At 37.1% G+C, this 17,071-nt stretch overlaps 1 protein-coding gene across 4 annotated transcripts in view; it reads right to left on the minus strand.

The window, feature by feature from the left end:
• HECA (hdc homolog, cell cycle regulator) overlaps window positions 1–17,071 on the minus strand; it is a 175,516-nt gene that overhangs the window by 25,430 nt on the left and 133,015 nt on the right. For 2 of the 4 annotated variants that reach the window (XR_014248497.1, XR_014248498.1), the window contains exon 6: window positions 1–17,071. This exon is cut by the window's left edge; it is cut by the window's right edge and continues 11,948 nt beyond it. The exons of the other annotated variants lie outside the window; for them this stretch is intronic. The gene's annotated coding sequence lies outside the window, so the exon portion shown is untranslated. 4 annotated transcript variants of the gene reach the window in all.

A 17,071-nucleotide genomic window follows, 5' to 3' on the forward strand; every position in this document is an offset into this window, starting at 1 on the left:
TGTTGGCAAAATGGCCAAAATGTGAGACCTTTAGTTTTCTCATAAAATATAATTCTAAATGATTAGATAGTGCTGTCAATATAAACATGTGGTGTATATACTTCTAAATCAAGATGCTTTGTGGTTGTCCGCAAGTTACAGATTGGGTTGTGCAATACCATTGTCAGATGATATGTGAAAAAACATGTTAAAGGGCTGAAGGAAAGTTTACATATGAAAGTTTTCACCATAGAAACACTGGATGACCTTTTCCAGGATAACTGAACTCCACAAGAATATTTGGGCTATTAAGAGAAGTTCTTTCACTCATTCATTTCCTGAACATGATACAACAATATTTAATCTCTCAATGAATTTGTATACCCTTCATTCCTAAAGACCTAGATCAGAAGAAGGGGTTCATAAAGAGGCTTTCAAGCCCATTGACCTCGAGCTCTGGCCAGCTCTGCCACTGGAACATCCATGTTCTAACTTACAGTGGATATTTGTTCTTTTGCCGAGAGCATTCACTCTCCCTTATGGTGGAAACAGTATCCCAATTTTCCTGTGAGTGAACCATCTCACCCCCTCTCCACGTGTGCAGGAAAACTCTCTCCACTTTACTCAGGAGTGGGACCTAGGCCAAACTGCTTGTTTTGCTACTATCCCCCCACCCTACCCCTCACCACTCCTCATCAGCAGTGACTGGCTGAAGGATGGGCTGGGCACAGCAACCCAATCTGGGCCACAGAGAGAGTGTGTGTGGATCCCTAGAACTCTGAGGAAGGCGCAGGAAGCAATTCTCTCTCTGTAGAATTTTAAAGTAGAGTAATGTAAATCTGAATCTGTTGTGAGCCACAGAACAGAGCCTACAAATGAACACTAGTGGCATTACTTGAGCACAAAATCTAGCAGTACCTAAAATTAGCTCCATTTCATCAAAAGGAACATCAAATACTAAGAGTTCAATGTTCAAATATTTGCAATCAAAAAAATCCTAACTGGCATTTGAGCTTCTCCACTGTTCAAGAAACAACATGTTCATTTTACATCTTAATTAAATCATTATTCAAGACATGTTTTCAAAGGGAACTTTCATTAATCTGAGAGAAAATGAAACAACTTAAAAACATAAGTAGCTATATATGTAACTCATAAATTATGTATATAGCTATCAAGTTTACAGTTAAATTGGAATGTATTAAATTCAAATATTTAATCTACACTTTCCTTAAAAATATAATGAAGGGTCCTGAATACAGCCAACAGGATCAATAATAAGTATAGATTTAGGGACATAGTTACCCCTGCTATGGCTTTCACAAGAGCATCTTGAAAGCACAAATTCTAATTCTTACTAACTGAGCTATTTCACTCAGCTTTACAGGCTTATAACAACCTCTCCTCATTCTATAGCTCCAAGAACTTTTCCCGGTCAATACTTTATTTGAACAAACATTTATAGCTGTATGATGAGATCTACTCAGTCACCTCAAAAAGAATGGAGACTCAAAAGACAAGCTTTTGTTTACAGAATCCTTTAGAAACTATCCTGAATGACAAGACTCACTCTTTGTCAATTCTTTATTCTCATTAATACCTCAGGTATAGTTTCCTCAGAATGGACTCTGTGTGGAATCAATCTCCTATGCAGAAGATAATTCTGTTGTCGTTCCAAGTTACAAATTCTTCAGTGCATTCTCTTCCTTTGAAAGTATAGGACAGATTTCAGGTGTAAGGTCTGGGTTTTTCAGGTTTTTTTCCAAGGGGAAATAAATGACCATCTGACAACAGAACACTGCTTTATTTTCCTTCCTGCCAGTCTCATGAAGCAGTCAAATTAGTGTCAGAATCATGTTGGCATTCATTAACCATTTTAACTTGTTTCCTTTCCATGTAAATGATCTTGGTGTAGAAACCAGCCTTTGAATTTTTTTCCAGCCAGTATCATAACATTCTGGCAGAGTGAAAATGGACAAGAGTAACATCCTGAGAGACAGAATTTTAATTTTAATGTTTTCAAACTTGAATATATTTTAGCCCTTTGCAATAGAAATAAAAGCAAAAATAAATAAATGGGACCTAATCAAACTTACAAGCTTTTGTACAGCAAAGGAAACCATAAACAAAACAAAAAGAAAACCACAGAATGAGAGAAAATATTTGCAAATGATGCAACCAACAATGGCTTACTTTCCAAAGTATACGAACAGCTCATACAACTCAACAACAACAAAACAAACAACCCAATCAAAAAATGGGCAGACCTAAATAGACATTTCTCAAAGAAGACATATAGATGACCAATAGGCACATGAAAAGATGCATAACATCACTAATTATTAGAGGAATGCAAATCGAAACTACAATGAGGAACCATCTCATGCCGGTCAGAATGGCCATCATTAAAAAATCCACAAATAACAAATGCTGGAGGGGGTGTGGAGAAAAGAGAACCCTCCTACACTGTTGGGAATGTAAACTGGTGCAGTCACTATGGAAAACAGTATGGAGGTTCCTCAAAAGACTAAAAATAGAGCTACCATGTGATCCAGCAATCCCACTCCTGGGCATATATCTGGACAACACTATAATTCAAAAGGATACATGCACCCCTATGTTCACAGCAGCACTATTCATAATAGCCAAGACATGGAAACAACCCAAATGTCCATCAACAGATGAATGGATAAAGAAGATGTGGTATATATATGCAATGGAATACTACTCAGCCATAAAAAAGAACAAAATAATGCCATTTGCAGCAACATGGATGGACCTAGAGATTATCATACTAAGTTAAGTAAGCCAAAGATAAATACCATATGATATCACTTATATGTGGAATCTAAAATATGACACAGATGAACTTATCTATGAAACAGAAACAGACTCACAGACATAGAGAACAGATTTGTGGTTGCCAAGATGTGGGTGGGTGGGAGAGGGATGGATTGGGAGTTTGGGATTAGCAAATGCAAACTATTATGTATAGAATGGATAAACAACAAAGTCCTACTGTATAGCACATGGAACTATATTCAATATCCTGTGATAAACCATAATGGAAAAGAATATGAAAAAGAAGAATATATATATATATAACTAAATCACTTTGCTGTACAGCAGAAATTAACACAACACTGTAAATCTACTATAGTTCAATAAAATAAATTTTTTAAAAAATGAATATATTTTAGCCCTTTGAATTTGTGTGTGTGTGTGTGTAAAGGATATTATTTAGATCTTAGTTAAATATATGTATTCCAACTTCTGAGTAGGAAGATGTTTCACTTAGATGTTCTTGTCTGCATACAACAGAGAATTGGACCCAAATTGACCTAAACAAAAAAGGTATTTCTCCAAACTTGGCTGGATTCAGGGCTCAAAAGCTAACAGCCAGGCATTTCTCTATCCAGCTTTACAATGTGTCTTGGCTCTTCAGGGTAGCAAGATAGAGGAAGTAGTTACTGGACTTTTATCCCATGAGATTTCTTGTCCAGCTGGGAAGAAGATTCTTTCCCAGAAATCAGCAAATGTCATTACACTTCCTTAATTCTGATTGGGTGGCTGGGCAATCTCTGAACCAATCAAGAAATGTAATGTTCAGATTGGCTCCACAAATTCCCGTTACCAAAATGGTGAATGAATAATGGAAAGCAAAACAAAACAAACAAACAAAACACTATCTTTTATGAAATGTTCACTATGGAAGACAAGAATTATCTTTCATTTTTGGAATAGTTGTATAAAAACCTATGAGGGCAGTTAACAGTTAAACCTATTATCTAATTATGGTCACAAGATTCAGCTTAGGATAAACTATACTAAAATACTTCAGAACATTTTCAAATCTACATAGACTGTAAGAAGGAAACTCCACATAACAGGTCAGTTTATCCTGAAGGTATGATATGTTTTACAAATAATTCTCAGAATGTACTTACTAAACAAAATCAGATTTAGAATAATGCCCTAGCTAACCCAGCAACTCAGGGTGGAAACCTGGGTAGAAGGCATAAAGGGGAATAACTTTCTGCTTCATTTTAGGGCTCTATTATCATAAGTGATATTTGAGAAGGACATATTGACCACTGCTTGTCTCTTTTCTAAATAAACTTTATCTTTCTTTTAGATTAGTTCATCGAAAAGCAACAAACGTATATACTATCTTAACTCCTTACTGAAAAGCCTTTACAAAAGTTTAATATTATCATCTCAGTATCTGTCAAAGGTTGACATAAAAAATGGTCATTCCTAGACCTTTTTGAATCTTCTACAAAATAATATTGAAAGGTACTACCCACTGTGTTATCAATTGCTCCTCTGTATGGATCCAAGCAAGGAATTCCTCTTGGAAGATAATTCCTGCCTGGAACACAATGTTGGGAATACTGTTTCGTTTTGTTTTGTTCTGACTGAATATATATGTTTCTTTTATAATATCTAAAAGGACCTCTAGAATCCATTATGTTTCCTTTCTGGTTTCGTTTACCAGGAAACTAAAAAAAAAATATTGCTAAATTTATATTAAATCATATATGTATTATATTACATTAATGATACAATGTTAGATTTCTGTGGAAATAAATTTTTCTCCTTAAAAAATTCTGACCATTCTTTTAATCTTCATATCAATTGCTTTGTCTGATATCTGGGAATGTCAGTAATATGAAAGTGGACTCAAATCCTATTTAGAAGTAAGGGTAAAATAATGTATTTAAAATATATGTAACCTTCCTAAGTTACATACAGTTAAAGTTGAAAGAAAGTTACATATAAGGACTTTTTGATACTAAAGCCAAAAGCACTGTGGAGATGTAGAGTACTGTGGAGGTTCATAAACCATAAAAACATTGGTTTAAGCTTTTTCCTCAAAAAAAAAGATAAAGAAACACAACTTTCAATTAAGTGGTGATTAATAGCAAGTGAGGTAACCTGAAATGAAATGCCACATGTCTTTTGATATTGGTAATCTAAATTTTGTTCTAACTTATTCATTGCTTAATTTACACTGCATATACACTGCCATCTGGGAAAAAATGGTTTCCCTCTCTCAGAGAAATTCAATCCTTTTAACACACATAGAGCTGCAAGAGAGGAAGAGGATACTGCAACCATTCAGTCATTTATTCATTCTTTCAACAAATATTTACTGAGCACCCACTATGTACTAGGCATTACATTTTCAACCCTATTCTTGTGGAACCTACAACCAAATGGAGGAGACAGACATTAAACAGACAAAACAAAATTGTTAGATAAATATATCATAACAAAATGATAAGTGCTACGCAGAATTCAAAAACAAAGTGTGAAGAGGAAGAAAAAAGGTAAGATCAGGGGACTGGGGAAAACAATCCTGAGGAAATGACATTTAGGCTGGATGCTGCAAGAACAGTAAGAGTTAGCCAAGTCAAGGAGGGCAAGAGGGAAAACATTCCTAACAGAGGGAAAAGGGTATGAAAGGGCCAGAGGCAAGGAAATGCCCAGCACATCTGAGGAACTGAAAGGCCAGTATGGCTTCAGCTTGAAGAGTGAGGGGAAAAGTGGCAGAAACTTGGTACGGAAATGAACATCTGTTTAAACCGTCAGATCACTCAAACAAATCTAACAATGGGGCAGAGAGCAATAGATATGGTGGACAGATTGCCCTTAGACTCTCACTCTCAACTGAATTAGAGATTAATATATGTGCATATGGTACTGGTTTTTAATAAAGTGAATTTTTCAAAAAGAGACCAGAAATACATGACCACTTGCTGCTCACTGAGGCCGAGCTGTTCTCTCATTAGCTAACAAATATTTATCGCACGAGGGCTGCATGTACAAAGGTGAATGTAATAGATACCTCCCTTGCCCTTATGCGGCCTGCAGTCTAGGAAAGACAGAAATAAACAAGCAGGCAAACACCTGGGACTTTTACATAGGTCAGCAGTGGTAGAGATGGCCAGTCCATGGAGGAAGGAGAGGAGAAAGCAGTGGTTAACAATGGCCACAATCATGTGGGTGACGCAGCTGTGAAGACTGGACAGGAGTCCAAGGCTCCAGTGGGCAAAGGAAATATTCCCCAGCCAAGAGACTTGGACTGACAGGTATGGGGGAGAGGCTATTTTGGTGTCACCAGGTCAGCACTGCCAAGGGCAAATCTCTCCTAGTTCTTGATTATACATGATGCTTCACTTTATTTCCTTCATCAGATGGAAATACTACTGACTTAGAGAATCATGCAGCTTAGAGTCTGGGGTTCTTTTAAGACAATAATTTATGTTTTTTAACTATAATATAAAATGCTTTACAATTAAATGTCAAATTATTTGACTCTGTGTGTTTGTATTTGAAGGAAATTGTGGTTATAAGCAGGCATAAAAATGAACGCCCCTGAAAGAATGAGGAAGTAACTACTGCAGTTAGTACACTGTTTCGGTCTCTGACCACAGAGGCAGAGGCTAGAAACAAACTTGATTTACAAAGTAAATATAATTTCTACAGTTGGGTTCAGCCTGTTGTTTTCTTAAAGGAAATATATTTAGTTTGCACTGTGAAAAACACCAATTAGCATTTTTCAGAACATTAGGAATCAAACATGGTATCATAAAAGCACAGAAAAAAAGGAACTAATTTTATCTTCCAGCCATAGACGATGTTCAGAATCAAAATGACATGTTACTAATGCTCAGATATCAAACTTGTGGGGCTCTTCTCTTATCCACATATTTCTCCATATCTGTCTCTTTATTTCAGCAGAAGATAAGACTCCAGCAATGGTTCATCCATGTGATGGGAATATTAATATTCCAGAATTTTCTCTGTGTCATCTGATCAGGAACAACAGTCTCTTAATATTTCCTGACTCTGTAAAATATGGGCATAATTTGAACTGAACTCAGGATTTTTTTTTTTCAAAAGAAGCCCTAATCTTTTTTAAAAAAATGTTTTATATTCAAATTAAAGCAATTTTTATAGAAATTTTCCTTCCAGAAACAGTGGTCAGGGGAGGGGAAATTTCCCCTCTTTCCTCTCTTAGTTCTTTTGGCTGGCCATTAAAATGACATAAAGCAGATTGACAGGAGGAAATCAAATTTATTACATGTGCACGGGGAGTCCACAGAAGTATGAAAAATTCCAAAGATAGCAAAGCAGGGTGAGGTACATATATTCTGAACTAAGAAGAAGGGGGCAGGGGTCTGAGGTTTCAAGAGGAAGTAGGGTCATTCACAGGAAGATAAAAACAGTTCATGTTTGGTAAACAAATGTTTGCTGGGCCATCCAAACACAAAGGGACACAGAGAGGACTTGGATCAAATGGGCTCTGCTAGGTTCCTCCCTGTTCACCACACCTAATCTTTACTGTAGTTATGCAAGGTGATAGCTCCTTCCTGGGACAGGCCTCCTGTCTTACATTCTTTTAGGCAGTTAGGGGGAAGTTCAAAGGCTCTTCCTGAGTCTTTCGGGCTTTGCTTGTTTTCAGCTCAAAATAATCCACATGCCAGAGTGCCACATCTTGAGGCAGCCTGCCCTGAGCCCCACCACAATAATATAAGAAGCAAGGCATTTTATAACTGTGGTCCTGAACTAGTCACAGTACAAAAATAAAAATACACTGAATACACTCCTCAAAACAGAGGCTACTCTCTGTCCCTTGAGCTAGGAAGGAAGCTGAAGGCCAACCTACTAAAAACTTTGGGCCGGGATTTCCAAAAACAAAGCTAAACTCATGCATTAAGGCTGCATGTTTAACATCAGATGCCAGGATAAGGCGATGGAAGATGGGGATTATAAATCAATGTCAGTATCCTAAAGCGCTTTGCAGGGTCAAAAGTGGAGTTGTAAGACTTAAATAAACAGTAACTTGAATAGAACCCATTTGTATGGAGATGGCAGTGGAGGGTGGCTTCCATTTACCTCCTACACTCCTGGGGGCATATTTTGGTTTATGGGACCCTTTCCAAACCCTAAAGGCACCAGACTGGACATAGGGTGGGCACAGACCAGAGCAATCCATGCACTGTCCCCTGTTGAAAACCAGAGCTGGATCAATTTTGGGAATCAGAGGCTGACTCAGTCAGAAGTGGGGGATGGAGCAGACTGAAAGGAAGCCCTGAGGTAGACTAAGGCCCTTGCAAATTGAAGAGGAAACAGAAATTATGAGTAAGCAGCGGAAGTTGGTAAGTAAGCCTAGAGAGGAAAATGGAGCAGATGTGCAGAGAAAAGATGTGCCTCATGATTCTTGGTGACTTTCCTGTTCATTCCCAGCTCAAATGTACACGTGTCCTTATTACTATATAAGTAGGTTAAAAAGTAAACACTTTTTCCTCGGATCACTATAATAATCTCTAGAGGTTCCTTGCAAATGAAGAGGCTCTAATCACACACCAATACAAATCCCTACTTCATCTTGTGCTGACCAAAAAGGTCAACACTGAGAAAATTATTTTCTGTGTGTTTAAGTGAAGGAAAATCATAGTCACTGACCCAAAATGAAGCTTCTTAAAGAAAAGACAACTGAAATTACTCCTGATGTCTCACAGAAATCCTGGCTTAGCATTTGAAAATGAAGAAAGGTCCAGAGGAGATAAAGGGACCTAGGGAAATGACATCAAAAAAAAAAAGTTTCTGATTGTCCCAAGAGTCTCTGTCTTGGGACACTCACTGCTCAACGAGCGAATGTTTATGGAGGATTCAGCAGGGGAAAACCTGACAAAAATTCCTGCCCCCATGGAGCACACAGAGAAGAGGAGAAGATGTAGAAAAAACAAAGTAAAATATACATTATGTTAGATGAGTTCTAAAGAGTAAACAAAGCAAACAATAGAGATATAAAGCTGGGCGTGGGGCACACTGCTATACAGAACTATGTGAAGAAAAAATAAAAATTATTCGTAATCACCAACAATAAAGAAACAACTACTAGTTGCAGAGTGACATATTTCCTCAAATTTTTTCCTTTGTATGTGTATATATACAAAAGCACTCACATATATACCAGTAACATTCTACAAGGACAATTTTTAACTCATCTCTCCCCATGACCTTATATTATAAGCATGTCCCCATGTCCTTAAGAACTTCAAAATATCCCAATTCATAAATACGTAATAATTTTATTTTTCTCCTGTGGGTATTTCAGTTGTTTTCAATTTTTGGTATTATTATAAGTCTGCAATGAACATTCTTTTGGGTGTAAACATCTGCATCCTCTGATTACTTTACTCAGGATAAATTATTAGAAGCAAAAATACTAAGTACTGGGGAATGAATATTTCTAAAGCCTTTACTTCATTTTGCCATACTGACCTCCAGAAATCTTGATCAATTTTTCCTTACTGCATTAGGAAAGCATTGTTAATAAATTTTCATGGACAACATTTTATGAAGGGAACCATACTCCATTCACTATACAGCTTACATAGAGTATATTTAGCTTTGGGCCACTATCTTTAGAGTATCTCTCCCTTCATTTCCTGTTCTTACTTGGAGTGCTTCTGCATTACCCTGTCCTTAATCCATCATTGTACTTTGGAGTAGGAGGCAGATATCTTGTCATTCAGTTCATAGGTTTCCAGATTAAGAAGAGCCACACTTGGACTTGATGTAGAGACCCCTGTGAACCATCCCCTAATGAAGAGACAATCCTACACCACTCAGACATACTGGAGTTTGAATTTGATATCATGACTGGTGGGACTTTGGGGATGTCATCCTCAGAAAGGAGCTGAGTGTATTTGGCATGCAGGAAGGAAAGTGGCCTGAATTTAATTACCAGAGAGGTGAACTATGGCGATTATTTGTGCCTGTGGTGGATTTGTACTTCCCCTGGAAGTTAAGCTCATATGACTGGTTTTGGTCAATGATATGTGGGTAGAAGTGATGGTTCCTTCACTGGCTACAGTTACCCAGAGAAACAAACTCCTGTCTTCCTTTTTACAAAGTGGTGCTTCCTGAGATCTGCCACTTTTGTCTCCCATCTGTTTGTTCCATGGCATATTCTCCACCTCCCTCAGTAATTATTCCTATTTATTCTCAGTCCTACTCACTCAGAGTAGTGCTTTCTCCTTTAGAAATGAATGTTGATGGTAATTTCTAATATTTTCCACAATTGGCCCTCTTCACACTACTCATTCTTCCCTATAAACTCAGTACTTCATCAAGGATTCCCATGAAGATTTTGCTGATCTCAATTGCTTTTGACCATACTTTCATGGAACATGGAGTTTGTAGGATTTCTTTAAGATTCATTTTCCTTTCTGACTATATAGCTATAATGTATTTTTAAATTATTATTTTAAAGATTATTATACAGTTAAATTGAACTTGGGGGGGTATGTAAAATTCCAATACGTAAAATTCCATATTCCACAAATGTTAGCACATATTTATGTAACCACCACCTCAATCAATATACAGAACAGTTCCATCACCCCCCAAAATTTCCCCTGTGCTATTTTTATAGTCACACCCTCCCTACCCTTAACTTCTAGTCTGTTTTCTGTCACCACAGTTTTGTCATTTAGAGACTGTCATATCATTGGAATCACATAGTCTATAAATTTTGAGGCTGAATTCTTTCATGCAGCATAACACCTTGAGATTCACCTAAGTGGTTGCATGTTCAACAGCTGGTTCCTTTTTATTGCTGAGTAGTATTCCATTCTATAGATGTACCAGAGGTTGTTTATCCATTTATCCACTGAAAGACATTTGAGCTGTTTCCAGTATTTGCCATTATGAAGAATTCTATAAACATTCATGTTCAGGTTTTTATTTTGAATGGGTGTTGAATTTTGTCAGAAGTTTTTTTTTTTTGTATCAATTGATACAATTATGGTTTTTTTTTACACTATTAATATTGTGGATTACATTGATTTGTTTCCAAATATTGAATCAGCCTTGCTTTCCCAGGCCTCATTGCCTGTGGTATATTACTGTTTTTATATATTACTGGGTTCAACTTGCTAATATTTTTTGGAGAATTTTTATATCTATATTTATGTGGGATATTGATCCATAGTTTTCTCTTTTTTGGGGGGTGGGGTGTTGGTATCAGGGTAATGATGATCTTATAAAATGCATTGGGAGGTATTCTTTCCTCCTTGATTTTCTGGAAGAGATTACATAGCATTCATTCTATTCCTTTAAATATTCAGTGCAATTTACCAGTGAAATGATCTGAGACCATAGACTTATTTCTCTGAAGGTCTTAAACCTTAAATTCAATATCTTTAATAGTTAAAGAACTGTTCAGGTTACGTATTTCATCTTGGGTGAGTTCTGGCAGTTTCTGAATCTCAAAGAATTCATTCATTTCATCCAAATTGTTAAATTTATGTGCATGGAGCTTTTTTGTAGTGTTCCTCTTTTATCATTATATATGTATTATATATATATAATATCTGCAGGCTCTGTAGTGACATTTTCTGTTTATAGTTTAATACCACTATGATCAGATGTAGTGTTTTTGCACTTTCCTTATTGCCCTGTATGATTTTCAGAAGTGGAAACATTTGGAACTTTCTTTTGCATTCTTACTAAAACTAAAATATGAGAAAAACTTTCCTCAGACTTCCAGTGCCTCATCTCTAACCCAGGTCCAAAGATTTAGATTTTAGGTGACAGAGCAACTGTCACCTAAAATGGAAGGAAACTGAGTTTACTGGCAACACTGTATTTCTGCAGGACTGAAACTGGCAGATCATAACAAACTAGCAATAAAGGAGATTGTCTCATTCATTGTGTAAATATTCTTTGTGGTTTCCAGAAATTATTTGGGAGCAGAATCCTAAAGGAAGAGTGCATAAGTACAGAATATCACATTAGATTTTAATAATTTTAAGAAAATTTAATTTAAAAAAAAGATGTAAAGCACTGTATTTAATAATCACCACAAATTATAAAATACATCAGTTCTCTATTATAGCCATAAGCAAAATATTTATAAAGTTGAAGAAATTTATTTTTTAATCTGATAATCTTTTGACTTTTTACTCACTTAATTGCCATTTTAGTATGCCGTGTTTTGCTGAGCCTTTCTAAATTTTCCCATCATTTCCTGTTACAATTGTTTGTCAAATTCTACAAATGGCCCTTATTGTCATTCATTAGTTAATGTAAAGTACTCTTCCAAAGGATTTATTTGTTTTCATGTTATTCCTTTTAAAAACGAGAAAAGTAACCTAATAAATCCTGAACAAAACTGCACTTTCTTAAACCCTCCAAAAAGTTAACCACCTTTTGTGAATTCATCATTTTTGTCTATTCATTTATATAAATTAATATTTGAGGGTATCTCTACATCAATCAATTTTACTGGCAACACTCAGATTTTGTTTTCAAAAAATGTCTTTATTAAACTCTCATTTTTGAAGGATATTTTCACTGCTTATAGAATTCTGAGTTGGCAGCTTTTTTCTTAGAGCATGTCAAAAGTATCATTCCATTGTCATCCAACTTTCATCTTTTTTTTTCTCCTCAGAGCTGATGTGTTTTATCCTCTGGATGCTTTCATGATTTTCTCTTTGACTTTAATCTTAAGCAGTGCCTAGGTATGCTTTGGTTTTATAGAAATTCTTGAATCTTTGGCTTGATGTCTTGTATCAGTTTTGGAAAATTCTCAGAAAATATCTCTTCAATTATTGCTTATTCCCCATTCTCGCCCTCTTCTCCTTCTGGGGCTCCAATTACACATATGCAAGAACTACCCTCACCATTTGCCATATGTATTTTGTTCTCTTTTGTACTTTTCATATTTTTTATTTCATACTTTCTACTTAGCAGTTCAGTAATATTCTGCTGCCTAATCTACTGTTAAATTCATTTAATGAAATCTTTTGATAATTGTGTTTATCAGCTCCTGAATTCTCATGGACCATGTTTATAGGTTCCAGTCCTCTGGCAAAATTCTTTTTATCTATTTTCTTAAATATATTAATCACAACCATTTAAAAGCATCTAATAACTCCAATACATAGATCACCCTAGGGTCTGTTTTTATTGTTTTTTTCTCTTTGTTTTTGGCCATTCTGCCCTGTCTCTCAGGATGCCTGAGAGACAGGACAACAATTTTTTTATTGAACATTCAACAATTTTTTATTGAATGCCAGGCATGTGTGATGAATTATAAGGGCTCTGGATGATATCTTTCTTTACAGAGGTTGTTGGTTTTTTACTGTTGTTGTTTGTTTTGTTTTTCCTGGAAGACAGAGGAGTTATAGATCACTTTGATCCAATCAGATATAAGATGATTAAAATCCAAGAGGTCTTTGGAAATATCTGAATCCAGTTTTTCTATTTCTCAAACACTGTTAAACTGCCTAAAGTTCTAGTTAGCATCTTAGCTTCCACTTTCTGCTTTGTTGCTTATATTCTCACTGTGTGTGCCTTATCAAATACACTTACGGGGAAAAAAATTATAGAATATCAAGCTTACTTATCTGCAATTCTCTTTTCTCCAGGGTCTTGACCCCTCAAGTCTTAGCTACTTTTGTCATACTGAGCTCCAAATTCTGCCAACCCAACTGTGTGAGCCTACCAAAAGTTCTGAGACTTTTCTTTCTGCTTATCTTCACACCCGTGCCACTTTCTTACTGGAAACTGGCTTCATAGGATAACCAATAAAGAACATCAGGTTTACATCAATGTCTTGCTCTTTTTTCCAGGGTTTTATCCTGTTAATCCTAACAGGTTGTTAGTTGTTCTCTGATGCCTCCAAATGCTATCTGGCTTTTTTGTTTTTTGTTTTTAATAAATTTTACTATCTTTTTTTTTTTATTGTTCTTATCAGGGGAAGGCAGTCGATCTGATATAAACTACTCTGCCATAGCTAGAAGTAGAAACTTTCTAATAAGATTTTTACATTATTCTCTATATTCTTACTAAACATATTTTCTCCCCATCATTTTTCACTTACTATTTCAACTGAAAGAGATTTTACTATTATCATTAATTATATAATGTAGCTTTTTAATTTCTTTCCATTTATTTAAGCCTATAGCCTTATATATTGTTTCTTTTAATCTCTAAACTTCATCTCATAATCCAAATTCTCTGTAAAGTTTCTGTGCCTAAAATAGTATCCAGGGCTTCCCTGGTGGCGCAGTGGTTGAGAATCTGCCTGCCAATGCAGGGGACACGGGTTCGAGCCCTGGTCTGGGAAGATCCCACATGCCGCGGAGCAACAAGGCCCGTGAGCCACAACTACTGAGCCTGCGCGTCTGGAGCCTGTGCTCCGCAAAGAGAGGCCGCAATAGTGAGAGGCCCGCGCACCGCGATGAAGAGTGGACCCCGCTTGCCGCAACTAGAGAAAGCCCTCGCACAGAAACGAAGACCCAACACAGCCAAAAATAAATAAATAAATAAATAAATTGAAAACAAACAAAAAACATTTAAAAATTTAAAAAAAATAAAAAAAAAATAGTATCCATTATTATCCTTATGATTAAATGACTTATTTCTAAAGTTACAAGAAAGGTATTATGATTTTTAAAAAACTGGCCCACATATATTTTATTCATGTTGGTATAAATTCTTTTCTTCTATCGTTTATTTTATTGCCATAAGGAATTTCAAACTCCTTGCCTAGATATCCCTCCTTGCTTTTCACAGTTTTTAATAATATATTCTACTTAAAGAGAATTTGAAACTTATTTTTCTGGGATGCTATAAATATTCTACTTGTATGAAATTTGTATTCAAATAATTGTTTCTTTATTACTTCATTCATATGAGTAATAGTCTCAATAAGAGGTATGACAAACAATTACATGGATGCAGACGTCATGCAAAGAATGCAAAGATTGTGAATTTTACTCATAATTTACTCTCTTTCATGCCAGTAATAAGTTAAAAAAAAAAAAAAACTAAAAAAAAACTACTTTGTATTGTTCCAGATAAAGTTGAAAAGTTTGAAGTCCCATTTTGAAGGGAAAAAATTCTTATAAATGAATACTACGGCTTCCTGCCACACAGATGTCTTAAAAAATAAGTTTTCAGTTCTGTTTCTATCAGAAATTTACCCTCCCAGCATAAAACTTCCCCATGTCAAACTCTCCTCGGTTGTTTCTGAAAGCACCACTGAGCTCCTTCTCACATGTGCGCCACAGCTGATCCTGCATGTGGTTCTTTGGGCCCAAACTCCTGGTCAAGGTACACCTTCCTTTCTTCTCTCCTGATCCATGTTCTGAGATCACCATGATGCAGGAGCAGCTACACGCCTTGGATGATGGCCTTTGCTAACACCCAACCAGCCTAGGAGACAGACCCTTCCCTCTCCATGATGCAGCTATGTTCAGACGGCAGCATTTAACAAAACTACTGTAGTTTCTCTGATACAAGATACCAAATGGAAGGGTCTCTTATAAATGCTACCCTCACAGTTCAGTCTCAACTTGACTTCATGGTCTCCATGGGTGCCTCCAGCCAGCCTGAACAGAGTAAGGGTTCGGCTATTCTAACCACAGGAATGCTCTGCATATAACTGTGCCTACGGGTCCAGGATCACTTAAGATGAGAAAGAAAGATTGTTTACCTTTCCTCAAGTTTAAGGTCCTAAGATTAGCTCCTCTAGCTCAAGGAGGACTGAAGAAATGTCTCCTTCACAGGGAAGTCTAGTCCTCGACCACAGGAGTGTGATGTTGCATCACAACCCCAACAGAACAACGGCACCAGAACAGAACAGTGCAGTGACAGCCATCCCAGATTCTGTCTTAACTCCTGGTGACGTTTAGGACACAAATAGTCCCCTCCGGGTGGAGCTGCAGCAAATCCAGTCCTGTTCTCTTTGACTGTTTTTCCTCCAGCCTGAGGTCAAGATTCTTTCTGGAGGGCCTTCCTTCAGTTCTCTCCAGCTCAGTGCATTCCATGTAAAAAAAAAGCTAACTGCCACAAATTACTTGTGGAAGAGCATTTGCAGTTTCACAAGGTCATGCAAGAGGTTTGTCAGCAGCAGATTCTAAATTCATTACCCTAGACACCCCGCAAAAATTCAGTCTCAGAGGCATGGTCTAGGCTTGGATACACCATGCACTTTGTATCACTAGACAGAGCATTCAGCAACAATGTCCTCTGCAGAAAGATCCACCCACAGATGCTTGATTTTCATTTGTATGCCTCGATTATCCATTCTAGAGGCTTTATGCAAAATAAAAGAATGGTATGGCTCAGAGATAAGCTGTGCCTCTAATTTAGCAAGCAGAAATGCTGGCTACTTTTTAAGAAGTTTCTTCAGCTTCTACCATTCAAAGTTTCAAAATGCAGCAGGGCCACCTCGTCAACCCGTGTTCCCAATGACACAAGATGCAGGGAAGGCAGAAAGAATACATGGCTGGCTCAGCTCCTCTGGACTTAGCTCTTGACCAACTTATTTAAATCATGATTCCATCAGCTATTATGTATCAGTACTTATGTCACCAACATTTCCAAACAGGCCCCAACGAGGGTCCTCCTGCCCAGTGTCACTGGAGTCAGTAGAACGAGACGGAGTTTGGTTCAGAAGCAAAGCAAAGCTTTCTTCCTTGGGCAAAGAAGGACGAGAAGAGCTTGCTCTAGCATATACGCTCTCCAGGACAGGCGCGGACGGGGCCGCATTATAGGGTTCTCAGCGGGGAGGGGGCAGAGTTCTCCCGGGGTTGGCGCAGGCACGTTGATCACACTCCAGATCGCAGCGCCGGTTGCAGCATCTCTGCACACGACTTGCCGCCTCCATCTTGAATTGAGGTGTCCTGGGTGGGGAGGGGCTTCTGCACACGGCCCGCTGATCTGACAGGTCTGCGCAGCCCTTTGGCACTAGGAACTCTGGCCTGAAGTGGCGGGTGCGAGACCTCTGCATACAGCACCCTATGAGCAAGTGAAACTAGACTAAGCACGGAGGAAAAGAAAAAGGTTAGACTTTTCTATTACCCAGATTCTATTTTTATTTCCTGGGAAAGTTAATGGGCCTTGCTGATGACACTTATAAACAAAGGTAATAAGACTTGACGATGTCTGGAAGTGAAACAGAATGACATTTTAGTTTCCAGTGCAATGATAATAAAATTTACCCAAAAAGGACACATAAATGTCCCATTTAATAATTAAAACTCTTCTTCATTAGGTAGCT

Source organism: Balaenoptera borealis, assembly GCF_965194805.1.
Source record: "Balaenoptera borealis genome assembly, chromosome: 9".
In the NCBI taxonomy this organism is placed as follows: domain Eukaryota; kingdom Metazoa; phylum Chordata; class Mammalia; order Artiodactyla; family Balaenopteridae; genus Balaenoptera; species Balaenoptera borealis.